Source organism: Streptopelia decaocto (assembly GCF_964273445.1).
Source record: "Streptopelia decaocto genome assembly, chromosome: 1".
In the NCBI taxonomy this organism is placed as follows: Eukaryota; Metazoa; Chordata; class Aves; order Columbiformes; family Columbidae; genus Streptopelia; species Streptopelia decaocto.
Window position 1 is genome coordinate 59,524,582 of NC_138663.1, and position 27,079 is coordinate 59,551,660.

Consider the following 27,079-nt stretch of genomic DNA (forward strand, 5'->3'; position numbering starts at 1 on the left):
AATGATGGGTTGCACGAAACCTTGTCTACCAGTATTTGAGTGTTTGCACCAGTATAAAGAATAAAGCGGTGCCCAAGTAAACTCTGGAAATTCAGGCAACTACAGCCATAATAAATTTTGAAATCAGAACCATAATTTTGCTAAGAGTATTTTATAAATATTTCTTTGCTCTATGGAACCAGATTCTGGTTCCTCATCATGCCCTATGAAACCATGATTACAATACTTCGCTGAGAGCCCTGGTTTCATATCTCCTGCTTCTTCCTAACCACCCAACTGAGCATCAAGTATTCTGTTACAAGCAGCCTATGAATCCAGGGTAAGGAGATTGGTTGGAAAAATACTGGTATCTGAAATCATACACTGCTTTTATAACCTTGCTACTGGGATAGACAAAAATTCCAAGACCTAAACATCTCCACATTCTCCAGAAGAGACGGAAAAGGAAGCAATGCCTTTTTTAACAGTCAGAGAATGACCAAGGAATCAGTGGAAGAAAGAGGACTTTTTCTCTTGGTACCCCCCAGAAGCATCACTTGGCACAAAGCAACATGATTTAGTTGCTAGTGTATGAAAGCACATTGTGGGGCAGACCCACTAGCCACACTAAGAGACAGTCTCTTCTGCTCCTGTCCCTTCTCTCCTGAGCTCAGAGGAAGGCATAACTTGAGTGACATTGTTTGGCACAAATATGCATCATGCAGATGACCCTAATCTTGGTGTCCTCTTTCAAGCAGACCTCAGTTCTTGGCAGTTTTCTCTGAGTTAGCGTTAAACAAAGGCTAAGTAGAAATGGAATAAAAATATCAGGTTGTCAGCTCATAACAATAAGTTGCTGAGCCTTGGCATACAATAAAATTTGAATTAATGGAAAATGGTAAAAAGCCCACAGGACAGTCATCTATCAAACTGACACACAGCATTGCAAAGTATAGTTTAGCTAATCTGTACTGCCTAACATGGCTTGAGTAATGTGAATTCTCAGCCTAAGGGACAGATAGGCCTTCATATCACCTCCCTCCTAGCACTGTGCTCAGCTATTCCTGAGAGCAGTGTGTTGAGGATGGATATCACTGCCTTGCATCACTGCCTTAAGGTCAGCACCTTAAGCCCAGGAATGGAGTAAAAATTACCACAGTGTTTATTTTCATCTCATTGTAAGGAACTCATCTTCCCAAAGTCTGCATTACTGCTCAGCATGGCAAGGCAAGATGTAACAAATAACTCTCACAACAGTGTAAATGTGTTGCCGTCATGCCATTAAATTGTCATGTTATTATGCCGTATTTCCAAAATAAAAACTAATTACAAATCACAAAACCAATAGAAGGTAATAGCTATAAAATCACCGTGGAGAGAAAGAAACTAGCCTCAGAACTGTGTATTTTCAAAGAGAGTTCCTCCAAAGAAATAAGTTTTAAACTAAACTTTATTAAATTTAGTGTTTGAATACTTTTCCCCTTGGTAAAGACCTTTTATCCATTAACACTGGAAAACAGCCCTTCATGGGATTCATTCCAAATCAAATTTAGGAGAGAAGCAGGGATAGTGTGTTCACAGACACATATGTGCAATTAAACGAGTACATGCTCTCATAACAAAGAGCCAACTCAATTACCTCCCAAGTATAAAGCTTACAGAGAGGCAGATGTGATATTTATTCCAGAAGGGTTACTGAGCAAACATGAGAGAAAGAATGTGGAAGAAATTTATGTGAAAGCAAATACTTCATACTTTATAAAATCCCCATTGGCTGATTACAAAGATCTCTTGGAAATGTCAATTAGTCAGGTGTCTCTTTGTCCTTTTTAATTCTCCTACCCTTATTAAATCAATATCTCAGACAACTTAATGGCTCCCCAAAGTCTAGGTCAAAGAGAGAGGCAAGAGAAGGTGGAATGAAAGCCTGTGCTTAATTTTGTGCCATGATCTAACCATGGGTGAGGAGAGAAGGAATAATTTAGCTTGATTAAATAACTAAATATACAGTGTCTTGAAAGGAAAATTGGCCTTCACTCATAGAACTATCAGGAAAATCCCTGACCAAAAAACATTACTGCTGCTGATTGCAAAGTTGTGACAAATTCTTTTCAGAGTTATTTCATTTTTTTCCACCATGCACATAGGGACTTTTATCTCCTCTCCAACAGCACCCTGTGAATAAGAACGTCAGGTTGAGTAACAGCCCTGACTGCACCTGAAGCATCCTCCACCTTCATGGGCAGAATAAGACTCTGCTGCTTGTAAGTTGCTGTTCACCTCATCCCTTTCCAGCAGGTGCATAAAATCCGGTCATGGCACATGAGGGAGAGCAGTCACTGTTGACTTTTGTCAGGTTTGGGGATACTTTGGAATTTGGCTAGCATGGAATACCACACATTATGAGGAAAATTGCATCAATGGAGAAAAAATGTTCTGACTGAGGAGGGTAAAAAAGACGATTACCAATTTTATCCACAGGAAAGTTTGGAAGGACAGAGCATGGGTTGAAATAAGCTGATACAGTTCCACTGACCTTGAGAGGAATACTACCAGTTCACATCATCTGGAGGCCTGGCTGAGGATGTGTATTACAAGCCACTTATCCATTTTAGACTGATGGTGTTAGGTACAGCTAAGAACTGAACTATCTGTTGAACGTGCTGTGTTCATCCTACTTGACTAGATAGGACTTTAGAGCAACAAACCTCTTAAATTAAACACTTCAGTTTGGTATCTAAAGAGGGGATGAAATGAATTTCAACCTAATCATACTAAATCCTAGTTTTCCATCCCCTTAAGACTGCTTACATTCTTGTTAAGAAAGCAGATCTTCCCCAACTCAAAGATCAGTCTCTTAGGGAAGACTATTAAAAAAAAAAAAAAAAAAGGTGTAAATATGTAAAAATAAGCCCATGCATTTCTGGGAACCTAGATTAGATTGAACTGCTTCTCAGTAATATCCTTATGACATGAAAACATTTAGAGGTCCCCGGGAGAACAAGAAATGGGAGTATGCTAATTAATGGATTTTTATCTCAACACTCGCTATTGACTAAAAGCAGAGAGGGAAAGCAGAGACAGTATGGTGGTAAAAGGACAGAGAGAGACAAAAAATACACAAAGCCTTTTCCTTGATTTTGGAGATCAGCCAGTAGCCAAGCCAGAGCATGGGCAGGAGCAAGGTCCGTGGGAAGTGACCGAAGTAGGACAGGAGGAAGAATTAGGATGGCACTTGTCTTTGCCTGGACAACATGAGGAATGGCACCACTAGGCAGAAGAGTTATATCAGAGCTGGAAACAAAGTGGGCAATCTTTTGAGAATGTTATTCTCATTTTGAGAACGTTATTCTCATAATATTCCCTTAATGCAAATTGATAGAGTCATATTCAGTCTGAAATTGAAGAAAATAAGACCCAAAGTCATCCATGTAGGGTCTTAAAAGTCTAACTAAGTCATTTAGAGTGTGAACCATACCAAACAGCTTCAGGTTTTCAAGGAAGCCTATGTGTAGAGCTTTTGCTGTGTTGGTTTGTTTGCCTACTGGAAAGAAAAGTCATAAATAGTACTCATCAAGAATACTTTTGTTTCCAACAGGTCTTCCTTGACCTGTTGAAATGGTTGAGGAGAGGAATGCCTTTGTTAGATTGACTACAATGGTTTGTTCAGCAATGGTTTGGGTAGCTATTTTCCTTAATTATTATTGCTTAGGGAGCTTCTGCTGCCAAAATAAAACCCTACACCTGCACAATCCTAAGAGAGAGGCTGCACACCTTGGGGGGATCCATCTCCGTGGCAGAGTTTCCTGGATCAGGGCCATTGCTTATATTATACCCATGGACTGAAAATTCCTGAATTCTTCTGCTTTGCCTTCTACGAGTTGCAGCAGTGGATGAATCATTTTATCTCATACCTAACATGTCATTTCCCATCATCTATTGAGTATGCAACCACAAGAAGATAAAGCAAAAACACAGCTATTTCTTATCTCACAACTGTGTTTATTTTGAGCTAATCAGTCATACTGACATCTGTTTGGCCCTAATCCTGATTTTGTTAATAAGCCATTTGTGTAAATCTGTTCCATGCAAGACTATGCCTTACTGCACCCCTGAAGACTGATGGATGCATTCTGGAAGCCAGTAGTGCTTTAGGATAAGCCCACCTTGGAACTTGAGTAATTTTCCAATAAATGTTGTCCATGAATGAGCTCATGAACCTCCAGTATGATGACCGACTTTATCTCTGAGGTCGAAGTCATCTAGTGGGCAAGTTTCCAAATAGGAAAACAAAGAAACCTCCTTCCACCCCAAGATCTTCCCCCCACTATCTGCTGCTGCTTCAAAAAAATGGTCCACTCTTTGATGTGAGCCTTTTGGAATACTGTGGTTATTTAATTATTCTGTCTCTTGTCTCCTGGTAATTCTCCTAGATCCTGACTACAACATTGATTAATATTTCTGAAGGCCAGAGCAGACCAGACTGATCATCTGGTCCGGTCTCTTTCGTAACACACACCACAACGTTTCACCCTCTGATCTCTGAATCAAGCTTTGTACCTTGTGGGAGATCCAGGGCATCTTGATTTTGTCTCCAAGTGCTGGAGAATTTACCACATCCTTGGTTAGCCATTCTAGACATATGTTGCCTTCATGGTTAAGACCTTTGAGTTTCATTTCCAATTTGGATTTTTCTGATTTTTCACCTTCCAAGTCTTACATCCTGCTGTGTTCAAGGCACAATGAGTGCTCTTTGGTATCCTATCCTTCATCCCATGCAAAAACTTCAGGCTGAGACCCAGGGGGTGTCTCAGTCTCCTACTCAGATAAACACACCACCTGGAGCTTCTCACATCTCCAGCTGTCAGGAGTGGATATAACGCCAAACTCACTCTGATAATTCCTCTACGGCATCTCTGCGGGTTCTCAGCATTAGGTCTGAGGGCAGAGACCAATGCGGCAGGCCGCAGAACTGGGCAGGGTGGGACACGTCTGCTCCTGAGCAGCACTTCTTCCTGAACACAGCACAGCCTTGGCTCCCTGTCCAAATCCCACTGCCACCTCATGCCACTGCTACTTGCTCACCTGCCTGATGGCATCTTGTCACCACGTCCCAGGACATTACTTCCTACGTCCTCACCCGGTCTGCAGTGTTTATTGCTCATCTGCCTAATCTCGCATTCCTCCTCTTAAAAATCATGGGGTTTGCACCACCAGGCTTCCCTAACAACACTGGTTATGTCACCCTGGCTATGCCTTTGGCTATTTATTTCCTCAGGAAATGCCACATCACCTGGAAACTTTGTGTTTTCACTCTTACAAAATAAAGCTTACGGTAATGAATTCCTTACTTCTGTCAACTTCCTTACATTCTTGAGAGGCTCCAGCTGCAAAATGGAGTCCAAAGACAGACCTTTCATAAAACCCATGCTAACTGGCTCTACAGGCTGCCTCAGCCATTGGGATGTGACTATTACAGAGGAGACACAGGAAAGGCTGTGCCACAACTATAACACTTAAGGAATTCAGCAGTGACTGTATTCACATCTAGGCATTTATTTTTCTTTTGTCCTGCAGTGTGGCATAACTGAATTTGTAGCAAGCTGCTGTGAATGCACGATTAAGCACATCCACGTAAAGTGGGAACACTAATATCTGGGTTTCTGACATCCTGCCTGCCTGCGGACTCACACTACTCCCATGAAATGTGGGATTCAGTTTGTCCTGCAGGCTCTCCTCCAGCCGTACACGGAGTGTCTTGCTCCAAGCCAGATGCCTGCTTTCCAGAAACTCCCAGGACCTTAGCAATGCTGAGGTCTTTATCCCTCAGCTAATTTGGCTGAAATTAGCCAACCACTTCAAAAGTTTCTAAAGTGAGAAGGAATGACATGCAGGCAGACAGACACTCATGCAGATGGACAGTCACAGGCTAAAAAAAGAGGGGGAGATAAATCATTTGTATCGTGGGAGTTTGTTTTCAATCACCTTACTGATCTTTCCTCCTCCGCTTTACAATCTTTGCTGCACAGTCACTGGCTGCTCACCCTTGATGCACACTCAGACAAGTCTTACCACCTTCTGTAGCTTTCTGGCAGTCATTCGCCAAGGAAGATTTCTCTCCTACCCCTCTTCCTGGGAAATTCATATTACAGTAGCCACTGAGAAAAACTGTGAAAAGTGACTACTGAGTGGACCCAGGCTCCATCTGTTGCTCTCAGCAAGTCCCAGGAAAGTACTGACAGCTTTAATTTACTCTGAAAGATCACTGAAATCTGTGAGAGTCATCTGAAGCAGACCACGACCTCCAAGTCTGCAAACCTGGGAAGCATCCCAAGAACCTTACTGGGAACCGTGCTACACTAAGCACAGCCTTGGAGTCGCTGTGGTGTGCCGATGCCGACATCAGTGCGGGAAGTCCCAGGATTCCACTGAGGGGATGCACCTCAGTGGAAAGAGGACAGCTATGCCAGCTTGGACAGAGCTTCACCTCGGCTTGCCTGCTGCCAGATGATTGCCTGGCTGACACAGTTCTCCAGGGCGTGGAACTGGCCAAGCCAGTTTGGGGTGGGATAGTGCTATCTCTCTCCACAAGGCAGAGGTGCTCTGACAACACCGGGGTAGCAAGGACAGACCCTGTAGTGGGAGTCAACGAAACAACCCCTATTAGGTGCCTGGTTTGCTTTGTAGGGATTATTAGTGCACAAACCAGACTGCATGACCAGTGTATTGTACAAGGCCTCCTCTATCAGCCCAGTGTGAATTTGCTACTCTCGTGGGAAAAATCTAGGGGCCCAGGGCAGCAGACAGTCTGTTAGCAAGCTACAGAAATAGTGAGCGGCTGATGTCTAGACTCAGGAAAGGAAATTCCTGTCCGAGTTTAGAAGAGCCACACACGTACACATACAAATAAAAAACAGGAAGGCGCACGCTGCTGTGGTCTTTGATAGCGGCCCAAGGGAAAAGGCGTAATATGGTAGAAGAAGCAAACAAGACATCCACTTAGACGTAACTTGTCAGGCCTACTAAGAAGAAGGGTGCTTTGACAGACAAGCCTCGGAGAAACTGGATCCAGCACAGCAGCACAGAACTGCATTTGCAACAAATGAAAGGGACAAGGCCCTGGGAGAGACCCTAGCCACATCAAACAGCTTGAGATCTCTTAATGGGAGTCTATAAGGATGCAGGTTGTCACATCAGCTGAGAGAGATGCATATTAGGAGCTGTTATAACTCCTATCTTTTGGCCTGGGCAACCATCTACATTCGTATACATTAATCTCTCTTTGAGAAAGAAACTGGGTGATATGCGCATACTCACTCATAAGACATTATGAAGTTCCTGGCCCAGACATATTTATCATATTATAGAAGATCTGAAGAAGTGCCAGTTTTGGTGAGTACTATGTAATGTGGTTCCAACCACAGACTTTATTTTTCCACCATGATGAGGACCACAATCTCTGTGATCCGAAATAAATAAATAAATAAATGGGAAGGGTCAAGGGGGTGCAAATCACACTGATCTGTCTCTTTAATTAATAACAACATGAGTTGTTGTTGTTGGGGTTTTTTGTTGGTTTTGGTTTGTGGTTTGGGTTGGGGTTCTAGACTGGAGGGCACCCTGCTCCCTTTAGCAAAGACCAGAACAGACTCACAAAGACTTGCCAGGCCTCAGACATTATGTGATCTGAATGCAATTTCTCCACCCAGTCAACAAACTCTATTTTTATTGATTTCAGAAGAGGCTAGTAAGGAGAGGGGGAAGGAGAGAGAAGGGAGGGGAGGAAATGCCCTTTGACCAAGCAGAATGCCAGAGCTCAGTGAGTTGCTACTAGCACAATACTCTAAAGCTGGGCCGTGCCTTTTCATTTCACAGCAAACCTAGCCTTAGGACTGGAAAAGATTTCTGTTCCGCTGGGCTGGCACAACAGCATTAGACAACTTAAGATGAGAAGTGAAGAAGAAATTACCAACGAGATGTCAGGAGAATATAAAGTGTCTTCCTTTTAAAAAAGAAGACATTTGGGACAATAACTCTGCCCCTGCACATCATTAGGCTGTCTGCTGGTGCCATCAAGCCACAGCCAGCCCTTGTGACTGGCCGGACCACCATGCCAGCCCCCTCCCACAAATAAGCTCCTTGTGCAGGTAGGAGAGGACAGCTGTGAACGAACAGCACAGATTGGCACCCACTGGGACCCTGGATGCACAAAGTATGGCCAGCATTCTCAGAATGCCATCACAGCAGTGGTTTTCCTAAGGAAAACCGAAGGCCAAGAGAAAGAGACTGCCACCCTCATGACCATTCACACTCTCTGCATCCTGTGTCTCCGCTGGCCCCAAGTAAGAGTGTCTGTGGGCAGAGCAGAGGCCACTGATCTTGGAACAGTGAGCTTTGTGCATCCAAGCAGCCTTGCAGTTTCTCTTGTGCCTCGTGTTTCACCCTCTTCACGGCTCCTCGGCAGAGCCTCACTGCAGATTTTTGACAGAAGCCAGGAATCAATGCTTGCTCCTTAAATCACCTTCCTTGGTCAAAGAATTGCATATCACACCTCTACTTCCTTACCTTGCCCCCAGATAACTGCCCTCTTGGTCCACATTTGAAAATTTCCCAAAGACTCAGCAGTGTTCCAACCTTACCAGAAGAGACTGTGAAGAAGATGAGTGTGCACTTCATCCAGCCATATCCATGGTAATGCAAGTTGTACTTACCTCCATCTATCTCGCCATTTACCTCCCACATAAAAGAGGCTTTTTGTCTGAACACAAAAATGCTTTTGTTCAAGGCAAGTCTTTTGGTTCTGAGTGTGGGTCGCTGAATGAAACATCATAGGCTACACCATGAAGCAGATGAAGCTAGTGGGTCTAATTTTCCCCTTTTACCTTGAATTTGCTAGATACTGCACCTCTGGGTACATCTACATGGGACAAGGGAGAGAGATTTCAGGTAGCTCAGCTACTGAAAACATGCTCATTAATATTTCTCCTGATAAAAACACCACAGCACTGTATGTGTGTGGCACAGAAGGCAATCTGCTTTCTGTAAATGACAGTTGATATAGGACAATGTGTTCCCCTTTCTTCTGGTCCTCCAAGCTTTCTCTCTGGGAGATTCCTGTCCGAGAGCTAATGCCACGGTTGCACTCTTCACTGATGAGAAGTTACACAAAAGGGATTTCAAATGCAATAAACCATAAACCACCTCCTTGGAGGATATTTCTATGAGCAGACGGCTTGCACTGCTTGCCAAAAGTTCTGTCCAGCACAAAGGGAGTTCAGCAGGCGCTAATATTTAATAGGTGATTTTTTTTCCTGCACCCAAGCAGTTTGCTATGAAGTTCTACACTGAACAGCTTCCCTCTCTGTTATAAGACAGATGAGATCACCAGCATTACAGTAAATACTGAGCCCAGAAAAACTGCATTTTATGTTGATCCATCGTGCTTTTTACTCGTTAGTTCTGCTTATGTAGGTGGCAGTGACTACTGAATAATTTCAAGACTGCAGACACAGACTAATCAAAAACTTGTAGAAATCTGTCATAACCTCCTTAATAATGCCTTGGGCCCCGTATCACACCCTATTTAATGATATGTAGTTTGGAAGATTCAAACTCAGCTAGTCAGGAAAAAGCAATAGTACACCTGGATAAAGAAACACACAATCTGTTTATTTTCTTCTGTCTGTCCTTGCATCATATTCATTTGCTAATGGGTAAAATATTTTTGCAGTCCCTTAAATTCCACATTCTGTCTTTCTTAACATTTTTTTAACTATATGGTGCAGCCAGGTGGTGAACCAATAACATTTTTCACCCCAGTTGACACAATTAAACACTATGATTTTCAACCACCAAGAAAAGTTGGCTGGTTGAGTAAGGGCAGTTTGACAACTGAGATATTTATGTGCAGCCAAAATGAGATAGTGCCCTATATTTTAAACAGTTCAAGTCAGAGGATAAAAATGTAAAATTGGTTCCTAGATAATAATGCCTAATCTTTGTTTTTATGGCACATTGCTGTGCAATTAAGGTTGGCTCACAAGAGCCGAGTGCGAGCACACTCAAATTGCTGAATGGCCTCATAGATGGCAGGAAGGAAAATAAATATTCTACTGTTTATACTTTCTGAAGTAAAATCTTCGAGATAAACAGTGTGTCAGGCTGACAGGTGTGACTTCTTTAGCTTTCGCCTGATGAATTTTTCATTCACAGCTGAGGCCGATGGCCTGAAACCGTTGATGGAAAAAACCCACTCTTCAGATTTTGGTGGGAATATGAATGTCTGAGTCTTAGAAGAGTCTGACTTCTGTGTAAAGAATTACAGTCACTCTGTTGTGCAGGTGTGGGAGAATGACTGCACTCCAGCCATGCTACACTGGGCTGGTGTTTCACTCAGTTATGGTGATACAAAGGTGTTTTCTGGGAATATGATCAGATACATCTCCTCCACAATACTTGGAAAGCAGGCAGGTTTTACAGAGGCTTCTCCTGGGTACTTAATTCTCCATAAAACACCCAAAGCTGTGTACTACCACACCATTCTTGATTTTGGCGAGTTCCTTGCTTGCCAAAAGATTGTCCAGTTGCCTGTGGAAGCGCTGCTTGCAAGCAGCCAGCAGGATAGCATCTTTCTCTGGCTGGTTGTGCTTGGTTTGTCCAGAGTTTCTGCTTAAGTCAGCCTGAGTCCAAGGACGACTGAAATATGGATGGAGAGGAATGGATTTGCATTGACTACAATGAGGAGAAAGTGATGAGCAGGGATAATCTGTGCAAGCAATTCCATGTTGTAGAAGAAAGGCTGCAACCTCCCAGCTAACCAAATGTGAAAAAGGCTTGCTGAGCCCTTGCCAGTCCATGGAAATTCCAAGAACAACAAGTTAATCCAATAAGATCCAATAAGACATTGAGATGGAGAAGTAGAGAGACAAATTGTGTTCATACTCCATGAAAATACAGAGCAATTGTAAGTCCTATAAACTCCCCAAGATTATTTTTCCTGTCCAAGAAAATCACTTCTGTCTCATATGGCTTGAATTTAAACCAACTAGCTTAAATCCTCGCCCTTAACTCAATCACTGAGAAAATAAAGAGAAAGTAGGATCGAAGTTCAAAGCAGAGTGGTGGGGCAGCATATGGAGCTGGGCATAGGGACAGCGTGCCAGGCAGACATAGGCCCCTGTCCCACTGCTCTCATGCAGGACTTGGGCCAGGTGGGAGTTGGTTACCTTAAAAGGCTGCATCAGCAGGAACCGAAGGGGAACTCCTCTTCTGCTTGGGGTTTCTGAAGGGTTGTCACACTCGAGTCAGTGGTCAGTGGCCACATGTGGATGTATGGCAACTCCAAGATGCCATTTTTGGCTTGATAAGCACCTGTGAGCTTTTGAGAAGAGGAGGAAGGATATATCTAACCCTTCGCTGCTTCTCTTACAGAAAACTTTCTACTACATATTAGCAGTCTTCCCAGCTGTTTCAGACATAGATCATTTCAGGTTTTTCAGGGTAATTATCTGCACAGTCCCTTTTTCCCTCTGGACCAGCTGATTTATAAGGTGATGGCAAGACTGTACTCCATCAGGTTGTCTTGCAGTGAGAGAGAGATGAAAACTGACTCTAAAACCTTTATCATTTTTAGGTGGTAAGTTATAAACATTGCTGAGGAAAGGCAAGAGGACTGGAAAGCTCTGAGCATGACTCAAATGTAAAACAATGGGAAAATCAGGGCTAGGCTACAACAAAATTGCACAGGAGTCTAGACCACACACAGACAAAAAATACATAAACGATTTCAGAGCTGAAGACCAAGTATGGGTTTTTTTGTCCCCACAGATGGTAACTGAGAGGATCAATTCTCGCCCTAGAAATTCATTTCTACCTTGAAGAGTGACTTTGTAAAGAATCTGCTTCCTAAGAGTATTCAGTACCTACCATGCTTACTCCAGCAACCATATGTGCATTAATTTTTGCTGTTGTTAGCACTGAAGAGCCAATGGAGTCATGAGAGTCATTTCCAAAACACAAAGAGATTGCAACAAAGAACAGACTGTGACAGGCAGACTCCTTACTGCCAGTAGCAATGCTCCACCAGGACGATTGGCAGCGCCAGCCGTAAGTATAGAGAATAAAGCAGAAATCCTCTAACCTTCTCCATTTACCACATTTAATCTGGGCTTGGAAATGCCCAGTCACCACAGAAGTCCACATTGCTATTATTTTTTTTTTCAATAGACCTGCTGTTCTGTCTACAGCACAGCAGACATATATAGCACTTGTAGAAGGGTGTACATTTTATCTTTTCTTTTTTTTTTAAGACTAAGCTCTGTTTTCTTCTTCCTATTTGAACTTTTCATAAGGATGAATCTGCGTCATATCTAATTTAATTTTTTTGCTTATTTCCTTAAAAAATTTATTAAAATAAATAGCCAGGAGTAAAGAGATGGCATGTCTCTAAAAGGTTATTTTTGTAAGATATACTATGCTATACATTTCCGTTCAATTTAAAGGCCCATACCACAAGGAAGTGAAATCACAGCGTTGGTTACATTTCCCCAAATGAGAAAATATTAGGTATTACACAACGAGATGAAGGGAGAGGAGGAGAAGCAAAGACACTGGTTTGCCTTGGAGAGCCAGGTAGCAGCGGGCTGAACAGGGTGTGGGGAGGCGGGCTGGCAGCCGGGCATGAGGCACGGCACGGCGGGCAGTGCTGCCGTTTCCCTGCTGCCGGGAAGGCGTTCCCAGAACGTCTGGAAGAACAACTTGGCAAGCAGTATGTGAGCCTGGAACGAAAGTGAGAAAGGCCGGGGATTAAAAACGATCACTTTCCAGAAATAAAAACAGAAACCAGCCCCCAGTTTCTCCTTTGCATAACAGGAGACATGAGGATACCAGTAAATATCAACTGTAGGATACTCCCATTCACTCTCCCATTCATATTAGCTCTGGTTTCCTCTCTATTTATCAGAAGGAAAAGGCAAAAATTTTATTTACAGAGGGATATAAATAACGAAGTCTGAAAGGAGGAGCACGATGCCCCAGCTCTGCGGTGATGACAAGAGCAGCAGGGCTGGCTGTCAGGAACACTTCCCAATCTACTGGCAGCACAGGGATCCAACGCTGCGCTACCCAAGGCTGCAGCCACCCACCTCCAATGCAGGCACAGAACACGACCTTTTCCTCCATAAATAACAGTACTCCATCCAAGTGTCATTATTAAATTCTTTCATGTGTGATGCAAGCCGTCCACGGGAATAAATAGTCTGATGCGTGATTATGTGGGATGGTTTTGTAGGGAGAGAGTTTAAAGAAAACACTGCCCACACCAGATTAGGCTTGGGCAGTTCAGAGAAAACCATGAAAGAGCACGCACGTTTTTCAAAGTGTCGTGTTAAACACACTTCAAAATCCCAACATCTGACTATTTGTATTCTTTTATCTTATGTTACATAATCCCCAGCCTTAGGTTCCAATAAATGCGCTTGAGTCTCGAACAAAATGGTGTCAGCCTCATCAAAATCCCACCGAGCACCCAGTGAGAGCTGACTGGGTGAACACGTCCAGTCAGCGCTAGTTCTGATCCTGCTAGGTCTGGCCAAGGACTGTTATCCTATAATGCACAAAAGTGCAAGTTTGCCAAAGTGCTCGTTTGCAGTCCAAAACAATACTCAGATGAAAACAATCTTGAAATAGAATTAAGGTCCTAATTATATCTCCCCTGAATAATAACAGAATATTACAGTCATTAAAAATAGACCTTTCAAAAAAACAAGGACTTCCCAAGGTCTCCAGCCACCATGCATGATAGTGCCCATTGCCTTTAGTCTTCTGCTGTCATCCTCAGTCATAAAAGGTCACATATTGATCCTCCCAGACCAGAAGACGTGCAGGGAGGTCTCTACCCACACACAGGAGGGATGTCAGACCAGATTTCTAATTTGGGGAGGAGGAGGGAGCCTGATCTTCCTGAGGAAGAGCCTTAAGTCACATCGGCATTGCCCCTTACCTTTTTTTTTTCCTGAATTCCTATCCTTCAGGGAGATTTAGGCAGCACTGAGCAACTTTGTTGCTCACCACACAATGTATTGTCTTCACAGCACTCTGTCTTTTGTCCCAGCTGGTTTTAGCTGAGCGGGCAGGGAGAGGGATTCTTCATTTAAATCAAAAACTTTTACAATATTCAGGATGCCCTTCATGCTATTCAAGTAACAAAAACAATTTTAAAAGTTCATTTCTGTTTCACCCTTTAGTAATGACACTAAGGTAATTAATATCTCCTTGCTGCTCGCTAGAGGCCTCACATGCATGAGTGTAGGCCCCACAACAAGGGACAGTTCTCCTTTTGCTGTGAATCATCTCACTTCCCATGGCATCTTCACTGAGCCCACAAATCTCTTATGGGAGTGAAGGAAAGAGAATGACACTGAGGAACAGGTGATGCCACGGCAGTGCTTTGCTAGAAGATGTTCAGATACTGTCATCTATAGAGTCTGTATAGGAGACAACATTAAGCCAGGCGACTCTCCTCTCACGTTCCTCTTTCCATAGGGATGGGTGACAAAGGGAATGTCCTAATGGTATTTCAAGCAGCATCAGTATTTTACTTGAGGAGGAAACCTGATCAAAGCGAAGGTAATGTTATACCTGGAGGCAGGGTAGGGGCAAGAGCATATGCAATCCAGAGGCTTCAGACAGACATTCAAAAATCTACTGCATGGTCTGTCTAGCTCATTGGTTCATGAACTGTAATGGCTCAGGGAATATTTGACAGGACTCCTGCCCCCTCCCTGATATGGCTTGAAAGCAGTCTATCTTGATCTCTCAGCTATGCTGGCCAAGAAAAAATTTCTGTTGAAGAAAAATTAAGAAAAGACCAGCTGCGTGAAGGATAAACAACACTAACTTTATCATCTCTGTTTTTTCCTCCACCAATATTCTATTTATTCACTGAACTATTTTATTTTATTGGCAATTCTGGTGTTCAGCTGGTCTCAGTCTATGCAAAGTCTCTTCTTCCAATGGCATGATGTTGATGTGCACCAGCTATGGGTCAAGCCCTACATGTTGGAGACGTATGGTGTTTCCTGCTCTCTGGCCCTTGTGCTCCAGGTTATTGTCCATCAGAAGTTTGCTGGAGGTAGCCTGGCTTGCTACATAACAGCTACAAAGCCAAGCTGGGCAACTGCTTGATGGAGGATGCTTAACATTTGTGTTCCTGGCCCTTGTCTTCTCTTTCATGTGCATCTTTCACCCCCTCAGCCACTCAGCACTGTGCCTGCAGATCTTCTCTGGGACACACTGTGAGAGTCCACAGAGGTATCTGAGCTCATTCATGCAGTGGCATGAACAAGAACCACTTCTCCCCTCAGGTAGCCTTCTCCTCCTTGTCAGCTGCACACTGCGGAGAAAAGTAGCAGTAAACCAGCTGTCCTGCCAGAAGGACAGGAGAGCTTCTTGTGGGCAGTGCAACTGTTTTATTTATTTATTTTGCTTATTTACCACACTTTAGTCACTAGCTTGATTTTCCTTAATCTTACAGATCGCCTGCCAAGGACACAGAGCATCTGGCTTTCTTCAGCAAATAAACTGTTTGCCATGTGTCTGCTGTCCAAAAAGACACACTGCCCCCAAGTTACAATCCTGAAAAAGACTCTGTCAACATGTTTTATCAACTAATAATAATAATAAAAAAACCTCCTGTGTTTTTCTCGCAGCTATTTATAAAACGTCTCCAGAAGCCAGACAGTGAATCAGTCTTCTTATCCAACTTTTGTTTCTACCAATGCAAATGCTTTCGGGTGTGTTATTGGAGGGTTGCTCAAAAACAGCTGGGCTGCTGGCATTCAAGCTATTCCTTTATTTAAAGGGGTTTTGTTCTGAGTACAAAGACACAGATTCAGAGATCATTCATGGACTTAAAACCAAGCCTATGCTTAATTACTTCACTGCACTGAGGTCCTAAAGCATTTGCATTGAAGCAAAACTATACACAAGCAGCCTTTCCAAACAAGCACACACAAGTATCTGCGACAGGCTGAATACTGGCAGAGCTGGTGCTGTGGTAGCAGAAAAGAGGTTGTAAATTCACACACAAACTGGTAAGCTGGAATGAGTCAAAGTAGTTAACTAAGTTGGGGCAAAGGCTGTGTGTACACACAGCTTTCACTTGGAAGGTGGCCGGGACGGAAGGTGAAGGAGATGGCACCCTTAGAGTTTTCCATGCAAGGGCTGAATTCGCAGCTCAGGCTTGGGGAGAGAGCACAGGTAAGGGATTTTAACCTAGTGTGTCATACATGTATGCTCCTTATGGTGCTAAAACAAAAACAAACAAACAAAAAAACAGTAGCAAACCAGCACGGTTACTACCATACTTTCATCCTCTGTTCACCCATCCACAAGTGCTGCTTTTGCCCAGGTTAGTAAGTGTGCACTCACTCAAGGAGGAGTGAACATCCCCATTGCATTTCGCAGGACTATTGCAGGGAACTGCTCTGCCATGGACTTGCTGTGAGCTAGCTGGGTGTACTAGAGTGTAACAAGAACTGTTGTTAAGTCTCATGAAATGCTGTGTAAGGATCTGATCCAACCCACACTGAAGTCAAGGCAAAGGCTCCCACAGATTTAAATAGGTATTAGATCAAGATTTCAGACTTGTAATATCTTCAGGGCAGGGGCCATGGCTTTGTTACGACGCACAGTGTGCACTTAATGTGCTCTCTAAGTAATAATAAATAAAAATTTGGAGGTAATTTGATGAGGGGTTAGGAAGAAGTTTCTAAAGCTTTCCAAAAAGTCTTGTTATCCCAGCATACTAATGTATACTAATGTATTCTACCAAAGCTGTGTAAATCTTTTAAAATATCTTTGTACAAAGACTGTAAAATCCTAGTTGGTTATGTGGGCTGCAATCATTCTGCAGCAGCTATTCATTTCACTCAATAGCCTACCTTGCAACAAAATAAAATAAAAAGTCTATCTGTTATTATTCTTTTGCACATAATTATTGGCTTGCTGCCAGCCACCACTGCACGAAACCTTTGAAATCTTTCTTGCTCCCCTTTACATGCTTTTCCTCCAACATGGACACAACTCAAAAAGTTATCTTCAGGTTCAGAAGTCAACAAACTACCCATCACTTTCAGGGCTCTGCAGAACAAGACAAATAAACAGGAGAATGAAAGGACAAAGGAATCTCTAAAATGCGCCCCGTTTCCTCTGACTAACCAGCAGATAGACACTAACTGGCTCTTGCGGTTCGCGCTCGAGGATGACTGTAAAAGCTTTTGACAGCTAAATGAGGTGGGGTGGGGTTTTTTACATAAAGATACTCGATTTAGGACTGTTTCTTCCCTGTGAGGAAGACGAGTTAGCTCTACCAGCTTTGAGTGAGTAATAGACTGGCCCCTTCAGTCTTACCTAGGAAGTGCACAGAGCTTCTGTCTGCTTGGTGTTAGTGGCACACTTTTCCTTTCCACCTCTGCAAGACCTTCAAGTTACAGCTTACTGGCTGAAGCACCGTGAGAACAGACCCCAGAATTCAACCTGAAATTTTGGAAGCTAATGGGCAAAACCAGGCCCTCCATATATCCTTCACTTGCTGTCAAGGGGGAGATATATTTGTTTTACTGGAACTGTTTATCCCACCATCTCTACTGGGAGATCGATATTTTGAAAATGCTTCCTCTGAGATATACTATCAGCTTGCAAAACAGGCTCTTTGAGTGCTCTCATCAGTTGTGCACACAGATAACTTAACTTGACAAGTAAGGCAAAGCACAACAGATTATCAGTTGAGAAGAAGATGCTGATCTCAGTGACAGTTCTGAGAAGTCTACAGTAACTCAGATGGGCTCCGTCAAACTATTTACCCTCCACAAATGTCACCGAGTTCAAGCACTGTCCCAGGACAGGGGAAGGACACTTGTTTTTGCAGCTTTGTGAGCCTGACTGCAATGGTAGGTGTGAGCACAAGTAGTCACAAGTCTTCTCTCTTAGCAAGTCTATGAGAACTTTGCAGGGTTAGAGGACAGGCTGCTCTGTGGAGCTGTATGCCTTCTTCTGCTGGAGAAGGCATACAGCTGTGTCCAGATGGATGAGGGCAATACAAGTCTGCCTAAGGCATAAAAAATTGAGAAGAACTATCTTTGCTAAAGTCTCATAAGTAAGGGAAAATTTTGCTGTGCTGCCTAATTGTTTTTCATTTGAGTAATCGCAGTTGTAACATCATCTGAAGCTGAAACAAGGCAGGGAGGTGTGCTTCAAAAAGCCCTCATGAATGTTCTTCACATGTCACTTCACCAGAGGAACCAAAAGTTAGTTGTTGTTCTCACTCCCTATTTCTCCATTTAGCTGTTTTGACAACAAAAACATTTAAGTCAAACAGAAGGTTTAAACGATGTACTGAAAACCTGTCATTGGACCTCCGCTGTAAACCTTATGAAACTCCACGGGCCACTTCTCCAGCCAACCCACCCCTAGAGCAGCCCCTGGACAACAGAGCTGCAGCAGCTGAGCATGAGGCCCTGTCTGAGAATGTGTCAGAAGTGATTACTCCAGCAGGGGGCTTGGACTAGATGATCTCTCGAGGTCCCTTCCAATCCCTAGCTTTCTGTGATTCTGTGACACACCAATTGCCAGGCTCACTTCCACTGCCGTAAATTGCATAAATTCACAGTTTAAAGATGTGCTAAGAAACACCAGGAAGTGGGTCAGAACTGGACCATTCAGTCATGAAAGATCCACCTGAATCTCCCATATGGATGAAGCATACAATTAACCCCTAAGTTCATATGAGATATTCTGCTGGAATTAGTTTTAAATACTTCCTGCCCTCATTCTTCTTTGTGGACCCTGTTCTTGTGTTTTTCAACCTTTTCACCAAGTTTGCACTAGTGAGCCAGTGGTTTTGTCCAGCAAAGTCCCTCAGACTCAGAAAGGACTTTTTGGATGAGAAGAGATCCCTTGACATGAATGATTTCTTCTATCTCCATTCTTGCTCGAGACATCATATTACATTCTCACTCCTACAGCACAGTTCCCTTCTCTGAACCATGACTGACCTTCTGATAGAGCTGTCTTGATCACTGTACCAGGACTAGTTTCACCTGCCAGCTACATCACTTCACTATTCCTGATTTTTAATTGTAACATCTTCCCAACCTTAATGTGAATTCTCCTAAATCTCTGCTCCATTGACTAGCCTTTTTTCTCTCTGTCACACCTTCAGAAGAGTTGTCTGCTTAAATCAGTGTCTCAGTTATAGCTATCCTTTCATGTTTTAATCACTGCAACATCTCTATTTAGGTTATCCCTGAGTAAGGATAGCAAGGAAAGCAGATCTTTCCACCTTTCTACCTTCTCCTTCAGGTAGCCCCACTGGCTGCATAATTTTCCTCAGTGCAACAGAAGACTGCTCTCTGCAAGGAAATCCATGATTAGAGGTTGATTTGAAGGAAGTCTGTGTGAAGTTACCTGCAAATATCCCCTTCGTGATACCCTCAGGTAGAGTAGGAAACATAATTTTGTATCCATAAAATGAGGGATAGACAAAAGAGAACAAAATGTGTTATTTCCTCAGCCAGATCCTTGAGTGGTTGCAGTAGTCAAATGGGGAGCTAGAAGGAGGCTGCAGCATGAGCACCTCTCTCTGCCTCCAGCCACATCGTCCTCTTTATCTACAGACTCATGATCTGTTATCAGAAGGATGAAAGGCAGCAGCTTTATTCACTCAAGAGATACAGGGGCCACTTGTGCTAAGCAGGAGACAGAGCTCAGAAAAGCTCAAGCTAGAGGGAGGTGGATGGAGAAAGGTTCTGCTGAGGTGAAATGACTTGCTTATTGCCCCATAAGAAGTTTGTGCCAGGATGCAGAACAGGGTCTTCTCACTTGAACCCCAGTCCTCACCTTTAGCCACATACAGGTCTTCTCATTTTCCGTCTACTGCTATTCACTCTGCTGTCTGGGCTATTTTAACCATATGTAGAGTTAGGCTGAACTTTCTGTCTGGAGCAAAGAAGCTGAACTAGCCAATTTGATCTTGGCTTTTATGCACATGTAGAGAAGGTACTTTGCTGTTCATCCATCATTCAGCTGATTGTGAGCATATTTCCTTAAAGAAATAAATACAAACATAACCTTTCAGACACAGAGAGATTTGCCCAGTTTCATGAGCTATAAATAATCCTTCCCAAAATGTGAAAGCACCGTGAAGCTAAAGTGTTTGGACATGCTAAACAAAAGGTTAAGTACAAGACTTTGGAAGGAAGAACCTGTCTTTCCAAAAGCATAATGATGGGCTTGGGGGAGCATGGTAAGAGTTGAATCAGGGTAAGTGTAGTACAGCACTCACTGATTTATGATCTTCTCAAAAGAGTTCAGATATCCAGCACTTGTCATGAGCCCCAGTCAGACACAGAAATCACTTAATGGGCAATAATGACCATATATTCACCAAAGAAAGTACTGCAGTTACCATCTGCATTTCTTAATGGCACAAAAATGAATGGGATGTCTCCTGCTCATTAGAGCTGGCTGCATCTCTCTTTATATTTGGTCCATTTAATATCCATGTTTAAACTGATGAACTAAAAAGATAATTTGCAACTAGTCTTTAAGCAGCAAGGAGACAGACAGTTAATACAACTTGAAACACCCTGTACTTTCAATGAGAGGTTTCTTCATATATCTATCTTTACCAGCATGCTTATCTTATTAAACACTCTTGATTTGGTTGTTTTTTTTAAGGTCTGACATTTCACATGTCCTAGATATTTGACACTTAGGAACAGGTTTGCTCGTAAGTCAGCCTTTACTTTTGAGTGGGTTATCACTCACTAAAGCTCTCCTCTCCTGGGGTGATGTGCCCTAAAATTGCACTTTAGCCCATGGCAGGCCATTTGAAGATCTCAGAAGGGCATCAGCACTTCCCCCTCTCTCCACAGTCGAGCAATCTGGAGTTAACCCTTCAGAGAGACAAGAAAAAGGGGATAATGCAAAGCTTTACTGGGCGTTTGCAAGAGGTTCGGTCTCACCCTGCAATAATGATTACCCAGCAAGCTTGGAAGGCAGAGGCTGTTATTATATCTGACAGAGGCACATGGGTTTTATTTGGACCAGGCACACAGAACAGATCAAGCTGGGACATGGTACAGGAATATAATCTGGTTCTTAGTTCATGGCTATAGCCTATATTGCGTGCGCAAGTTTGACAGATAATTGCAATGTTGGGGTTTTTTCCACACATTGCTGTAACGTTTTTCTTTTTAAGGGGAAAGGCATAAATATCTGCCCTGAACAAAACTGTCCGAGCTTGCTAGCAACTGCTCTTGCCAGTCCTTGTCCAGAAAGAGCATTATGAGGACACACATTCTTGCAGAGCTCTGGTGGGAAATCCCCTATTGAAAAAGGAGACCGTGTTTCCATGCAGGACTGTTTTTATACTGGTGTGAGAGACATGATACACATGATCAGCCTGGCAGATAGACTTGCATTTATTTATTTATTCTGTTGATGAACATGGTTTGTGTGTCCTTCTGCACCACATAAATGGAACTAGCTTTAAAGAATTTATATTTCGCAAGATGGCTTGCATTTCTGGCCATGGCCTTGGATTTGCAATCAATAAATTTTTAACAATTTTTAGCAAAAAATAACAAACCTCGACACTTCTATGATCTTGTAGGTGCAGACTGGTGTCAGAATGCCTCCCCAGGATCTGCAGTCAGACTCCAGATTGGTGATATTGGTATTTCCTAGTCTGCAAGAGCACAGCTTGGCAAACACAACATTCTTCTAATGCATTTTTGGTGTGCATTTAACTGAGCTTTTAAAACCACTATCTGAAAAAGCAGACATACCAATGAATTCCAGCCAGAGCAAGAGAGGGATGGTCCAGATAACCTCTCAGCCCTATTACCTTTTGAGGTGGGATCACTCTGACCTTTAAGTGAGTCATCAACAGGGGAGCAGTCAAACTCATCACACTGCCCTTTGTCACCAAGCAGCGTGGAGCTGCAGAGGCTCTTCACTAGTGAACAAGTTTGCAGTCAAGAACAAGGCTCACAGGTGCTGACTTTTCTGCTTTTGGTCCACCTAAGCCTGGTTTCTTCTTTGCTCCTCTCCATTTTGCATCCTTTTTCCATCTCCCTTCTCCATCTCCACCTTCCTCCTCTGTGTTTCTCAATGCAACTCCCAGTCCCCATCACCAGTCACACACTCCTTTTTCTCCCCTCACCTGTATGGCAAGATTTGCCTTTACCTTCACTTCCTCCTCTACAGATGAGTCTTTTGGCCTTTCTCTGTTTGAGTGAATTACTTTTCTCCTTGATTTAGACTCCAGGTGGCTTTGAGAGGGAAATCCATTTCTGCTGCATCACACCCATGCAGTGAGAAGCAGCTGAGAAGGAGAGCCACTAACCGCAAATTGTGCACTTCTCAACAGCTCCTGAAAACACGGGACAGACCTTCACATATTCAGCCCTGCCTCATGGCTCTCTACCTCCCTCTTCAAGCCTAAAAATCAACCTCTATGTATAGCTGACAGTAGCTACTGCAGGGAAAGGGCTACTTGGCCCCTTCTATCAGAAGATTAATCTAAGTATAATCCTGTCAAACTTTCAGTGTTTTTCAGACACTTCTTCACACAGGCACAAAGTGCAAGCTGGCTGCCAGTGCTGTAAAGCACTCTCCTTTCTCTGTCCTGAGGAACAGAGCTTCTGGACTTGGCCAAACACTGATGGAGATGCAAAGGTAAGGACCTGCAAGCTTTCACCTTCATTTTTTTGTAAGCCTAATGTAAACAGCCTGTGGCACCTGGAGGCTGGTGGGATGACCCTGGAGTCAAGAGGAGGAATTTAGGTCAGTTTACAGCTCTTATTCTATTTGTTTTCAAGCCACTGCTTTCTACTTAAAGGACCACTGTTTTGGGTCAAACAATCACAGGTAAAAGATACAGCAAACCCAACCTTTGATTAAGCCTGGAGAGATGAACATAAGCAAGTTGTTAAGCCTCTCCCCTCCAAACATCACTTCTGTCAGACTGAGGCATCCCAGACTTGACAATTCAGATAATTAGATGTGGTGAGAGGAGAGGAGCAAAAGAAAACATCATAGCCTATTGCAATCCCTTAAAAGTCAATCTCCCTTAAGTTTCACAAAGAGACAGAACAAGGGTGCAAACCCAACTTTAAAAAAAAACCCTCTGCAGATCCCATTACCTGTTTTGCATATGCACAGAACACAGTCCACACTAGGCTATTTTTACTGTTGCAAGCTAAACACAGTTGTGAAGGAGATGGCAAAGGAAACACTGTGAGCCAGAGGAAATGATCGTATGCTTTTTGCAGATAGCAGCCTTGCCTCCGTATCATCTTTAATTTCACATCCTGGTAGAAGCTGCCTTGACTGTGTTAATGAGGTCTGTCCATGTCAGATGACATGGAAAAACCACTACGGTCCGACCCCTGGAGGTCACCGATAATCCTGCAGCACCTCTCAAAACAATGTGATGTTAAGCCCCATGTCACAGGCAAATTGGCTTTATCTACTCAAAATTTAAAAAATCAAACAGCAGCAATCATTTTAACAAGTTTGCCCCTCCCAGACCTTGATGATCAGGGCCACTGTTAACAAGTGATCAATTAGCCTGCTTAAAAGCACTGATAACAACATTTTTGTGTCAGAGCGATGGAAGGGCTGACTGCCAGGACCTAATCTCCCCCTTCCTTGTGGCAATCATTTCTGAAAACTAAACAGCTCACGGGCTGGATGACAACAGCATTAAAACCTTTTGCTGGTTTTCCTTTCAAGATGCCCTCAGAGAAATTAAGTGGAATTTTAAGACACGTAACACTGAGGAGCAGGGCCAGCCCAGATTGGCACTGCCAGCCTTGCACGGGTGTCAAGCCCCTCCAGTTCCCCTGCCCATGAAACATGTGTCCCTTCAGGACTCCACTGCTGACCAGCCTCAGTGGGATTCGGGTTCAGAAAACACAAATTATCTTTTTCAGCTAAAGGTTGAATAAACTGCCAATAGTGCTCTGAGAGATAGGTGTGGTTTGCAGACCCAAGCTTCTGAGTGATTAGGACTGTTTATTCTTCCCGTCCTGGATCTTCCCACTCCCATCAGATGCTTCCTATGCTATCGCTATCAGCCCCGGGGCTTCAGTCAACATATCTTTTGGGTCCACCTTCATTTACATCAGCGTCAGCTTGGTACACCTCTCGGTCGTCTTCTTAGGGCAAGGAAATGAAGCCAGATTTTGCCCTGGTATGAGAAATATATCTGCTGTGCCTGCAGTTTGGCTGTAGTTGGGGTAAGCGGGTCCAAACTCAGATCTGTAGGCTTGGGTCCAAACTCAGATCTGTAGGCTTGGGGCCAACGCCAAGCTTCATGGTGGCACAGGCAAACTGCACCTGGCACAGGAAGGGTGTTCCCTACTGCATGTGCCCCCTCTTACCCTAAAACCTTCCTCACCGCCAGAGCAAGAGGCTGCTAATGCAGGAAGCTGCCTGCCCTGTCAGCCCGTCCCTCATGTCTTCTGGTATGGATGGACAGGCAGCCAGGCAGAGGCCACACTTAGGGCTGGGTGTATGTGGGTCCCAGCTGTGGAGTCCCCAAGAGGCAGGTACCCACAACCCACCCAAAGCCTGGGCTGGAGCTTGTGGGCCCACAGGGCAACATATGTATTGTAATCCCAGCTACAAGGCTGGGACCTTGTTTTTGGCTTGTGCTGTAAAATACTGCATGCAATTCCTGTCCTTACAAGACACCACAAAGTCTCTTAATCACTCATAAACATCTGAGACCTGTTATTTGAGCTTTTGTAAAAGAAAACTGCCTATTTTCTTTAAGACTTATTGTCCAAGCATGAGGTTACCAGGGAAAAAGGCAAAGCACCATCAGCCTTGCAAAGAATATCAGCTGATGTGACCCTTAGCCCATTTGAAGACCTCATGAGAACAAAGCACAAACAAGCAGGCACAGCTGGGCCTACAATACAACTGCGGCCGCATCCCTAAGTGCTGCAGCATCCCAAGAGAGACCAAGCAGCAAGCAGTCTCTTGGAGCCACAGCCTGACACCTACTTGTGCTCTTTGCTCAGAGAGGAAGAATCATTGTACCAGACCTGACAGTGCAAATGCAACCTCTCCCAGTGTGCTCCAGCTATCTTACAATGGTCAGCATGACATGGGGACAGAAAACGAGTACTTCCTCTCTCCTCCCCAGCTCTCTTCTGCCTCCAGATGTAGGAAACCTGGCCACCTTATGGACACTGACGCCTCATTTCTGGGCATTCTCTCACCAGGAGCAGCTGATGTAGGCAGTGGTGGTACTTCATGCGTGCTGGCTTGTGTATCCCACTGCCTGTGCATCAACTACCATTATACCTAAAAACAAACAAGGCCCTAGAAATTTCTCACAAAACCCATTTTTAACAAAAATTTTTCACTGCAATCAACTAAACAGAATTCTAAGTCTTAATTTTACTTTCCACTTTAAGCCTCTCTTATGCCACTGGAGAAGGGTTGTATGAAGCTTAGTATATAAAGTCTCACCCTCAGGATGTTAGCCTTAAAAACACAATATTTCCTAATAAAATACAGCTAACCAGGCTAGTTCAGGCAAAGATCTACCTGAGAGAGAGGCCTGAATCCATTAAGTCCACCAAGAAGTCATTTTTGTGAGCGTTATTTTGCAGTACAGCTGCATCTGGTCTCCATATTTCCACTTATTCCTGCCATTTCTAACTAATTTAAAATAACTCCTGTTGCCTCACTTTCTCCCTTCCTGCCCATTGCATTTTTTTAATCACTGGTGTCACCTCAGCTCTTTTCTTCAGTCACAGCAGAACCAGCTTCTCACTCCCACTTTGGCTTCTTAGTTTCCAGTCTTGTCACCTCATTCTTTCTCTCTTCCTGAAAACTTGCACTAGCTTGGCCTAAGCAAATTTCTTTTGCTGCCACTTCTTACCACCTTCAGTTTTTAAAAAGGGACTTTTTATACTCTCTGCCTCTCCTTGTCCTTTATGTGCCTCTGAGGAGGTGCTCCTTTCTTTCTCAAGGCATGTTGATTTTATTTATCTTTTTTTTTTATACAAGAACAAATTATGATTCATTCTACAGAAGCCACCTGTTTTACACTCCAAGAATGTGATTGTGCTATTGGATGCAAAATCAGCTCCTGATGTGTTGGCAAGATTAATTAGGTAAGGTTTAGAAGCAGAGCTAATATCCACCCTCCCTACCCCAGGCAAATGTTGCTGTTGCCTTTACCTTGAAAGAAAATAGGTGTAAAGTTAAGATGTGTTAGAGACATGCCCACTCAGGCCTGGCTTGTCATATGGCTCCAACCTCTGTTTTTTCTCAACTAATGCCATTCAGTGTGTGTTCATGGTCCCACTGCATGTGAGAGCGCTGTCTAGCCACCAAAGGGCTGGTGCTGGCGACCACTGTCTTTCCAGCTAGCTAAGACTTGCAGGTGGGATTCACACCAGCCAGCTTCTCACTTGCCAATGTCCAGTAGGAAGCAGTCAGACCCTCTTTCTCTATACCAAAGTCCACAGTCCAATTCCAGACTGAGAGACCAGAGGCCGCACTTTGCTACAGAGCTAATAGTAAGAGCTTTGCTCCTTTGGGGCCTCAGCAATACAGCCTGAAAGTGGATGTAAGAGCCATCAGGTTGGAATTAGGCCATTGTGCAAGCAGGACTTTCCCAGGGACAGCAGGTATAATTGCCAAGCGCAACATGAGATCTGCCTTGATGATCTCATTGCTGAATAATTCAGTGATTCCTTTCAGTTAACATCAAAAGGGATGAGCAATCTTCAAGGGGGGCACCGCCTTGCCACAACCTTATAATAGAGTTATCACAGGTGTGAGGGCTAGGGGAGCATGTGGAGGACTATGCTGACAATACCCTTTTATGCGGTAACATTAGAAATGAATCTGCAGGTCCAAGGTCACCTAGTCCACTCTTTGGAGACCTTCCTCAGAACTGATCTCTGCACTGCATCGGAAAGCTCTGCGGACAGTTAAGCTGGCGTGTGTGGTCGCTCTGATAAATCACACAAGAAGTTAGAAAACAAACGCTGTCTTCTCCTTTCTAAAT